We start from the raw sequence: 2,252 nt of genomic DNA on the forward strand, positions 1-2,252 counted from the left end.
GGTTGGTTGGTCCGGGTGTCCGAGAGGTGTTCTCTGAAACGCTCCACAAGTAGGCGGCCTGGCTCCCCAATATATAGGAGGCCACATAGCAGATGCGGCGGAGACGAAGGAATTGGGAGAATGGGTTGGCGTTTTTACAGGGGGCAGGATGGGAGGAGGTGTAGTCCAGGTAGCTGTGGGAGTCGGTTGGTTTGTAGTAGATGTCCGTGTTGATTCGGTCGCCTGAGGTAGAAATAGATAGGTCGAGGAAGGGGAGGGAGGAATGTGAGACTGTCCAGGTGAATTTGAGGTCGGGGTGGAAGGTGTTGGTGAAGTGGATGAACTGTTCAACCTCCTCGTGGGAGCACGAGGCGGCGCCGGTACAGTCATCGATGTAGCGGAGGAAAAGGTGGGGGGTGGTGCCATTGTAGCTGCGGAAGATGGACTGTTCCACTTATCCTACGAAGAGGCAGGCATAGCTGGGGCCTATGCGGGTGCCCATGGCTACTCCTTTGGTTTGGAGGAAGTGGGAGGATTGGAAGGAGAAGTTGTTCAGGGTGAGGACCAGTTCAGTCAGTCGAAGGAGGGTGTCTGTGGAAGGGTACTGGTCGGTACGGCGGGAAAGGAAGAAGCGGAGGGCTTTGAGTCCTTCGTGATGGGGGATGGAGGTGTACAGGGACTGGATGTCCATGGTGAAGATAAGGCGTTGGGGACTGGGGAAGCGAAAATCATGGATCAGGTGGAGGGCATGGGTGGTGTCCCGAACGTAGGTGGGGAGTTCTTGGACTAAGGGGGACAGGACGGTGTCAAGGTATGCGGAGATGAGTTCGGTGGGGCAGGAGCAGGCTGAGACAATGGGTCGGCCGGGGCAGTCAGATTTGTGGATTTTGGGCAGGAGGTAGAAGCGGGAGGTGCGGGGTTCTTGAATCGTGTCCCTTCCTGGAAAGGACACCTGCTGTTCACGTCACTGATACCACCCCTCCATGATTTGAGAAACATCTAATAAGGTCACTCCTCAGCCTCCTGCGCGCCAGTGAAAGAAGTCGCAGCCAATCCAGCCTCTGCTTATAATTCAAACTATCCATTCCCATCAACATCCTGGTAAATCTCTTCTGAATCCGCTCCAACTACATAATGTCCTCCCGATATCAGCATGACCAGAACTGGACACAGAATTCCAGATAAGGCCTCCCCAACATCCAAAGTAACGTCCCAACTCTTGTACTCAAAGGTCTGAGCAATGAAGGCAAGTGTGCTAAACATCTTCTTAACCACCCTGTCTACATGTGACACAGACTTGAAAGACCCCTACCCCTCGGCCTCTTTGTTCCATATCACTACTCGAGGCCCTGTCTTTAATTAGTGTAAGTCTGCCCTCGTTTGTTTATTCATAATGTAATATTTTGCAGTTATTCCAATCCAAAAATCCCCAAAAACCCTGAGCATTAAAGACAGTATGCGTATACTGAAGAGGGAAATCAGGAGGGCTAAAAGGGGACATGAGATAGCTTTGGCAAATAGGGTTCTGAATAATCCCAAGGTTGTTTATAAATACATTAAGAACAAAAGGGTAACTCGAGAGAGAATAGGGCTCCACAAAGATCAGTAAGGTAGCCTACGCGTGGAGCCGCAGGAGATGGGCGAGATACTAACTGAATGTTTTGCATCAGTGTTTACTGTGGAGAAAGACATGGGCAATATAGAATGTGGGGAAATAGAGGTCGACATGTTGAATATTTCCATCTTACAGAGGAGGACGTGCTGGGTGTCTTGTAACCCGTAAAGCTTGGTTAATGCCCAGCACCTGATCAGGTTTACCTTAGAACTCTGGGAAGCTGGGAATGTGATTGCTGGGCCTCTTGCTGAGATATTTGTATCATCGATTATCACAGATGAGATGCCGAAAGACTAGAGGTTGGTTAACCTGGTGCCGCTATTTAATAAAGGTGGTAAGGACAAGCCATGGAACTATCGACCGCTGAGCCTGACATTGATGCTGGGCAAGTTGTTGGAGGGAATCCTGAGGAACAAGATGCGCATGTATTCTGAAAAGCAAGGACTGATTAGTGATCGTCAGCATGACTATGTGCGTGGGAAATAATGTCTCACAAAATTGATTGAGTTATTTGGAGATGTATCAAAGAGGATTGATGAGGGCTGAAAGAGGGACATGATCTATGGAATTCAGTAAGGCGCTCGACAAGGTTCCCCATGGAAGACTGGTTAGCAAGGTTAGATCTCATGGAATGCAGGGAGAACTAGCCGTTTGGATA

At 49.6% G+C, this 2,252-nt stretch overlaps 1 long non-coding RNA gene across 1 annotated transcript in view; it reads left to right on the top strand.

The window, feature by feature from the left end:
- LOC122552421 overlaps nt 1–1,888 on the top strand; it is a 7,339-nt gene extending 5,451 nt beyond the window's left edge. Inside the window, exon 4 of the long non-coding RNA XR_006312386.1 lies at nt 1,872–1,888. This is a non-coding gene — a long non-coding RNA (uncharacterized LOC122552421). The remainder of the gene's footprint in view (nt 1–1,871) is intronic.
- The last annotated feature ends 364 nt before the right edge of the window (nt 1,889–2,252 follow it).

Source organism: Chiloscyllium plagiosum, chromosome 8 (assembly GCF_004010195.1).
Source record: "Chiloscyllium plagiosum isolate BGI_BamShark_2017 chromosome 8, ASM401019v2, whole genome shotgun sequence".
Classification (NCBI taxonomy): Eukaryota; Metazoa; Chordata; class Chondrichthyes; order Orectolobiformes; family Hemiscylliidae; genus Chiloscyllium; species Chiloscyllium plagiosum.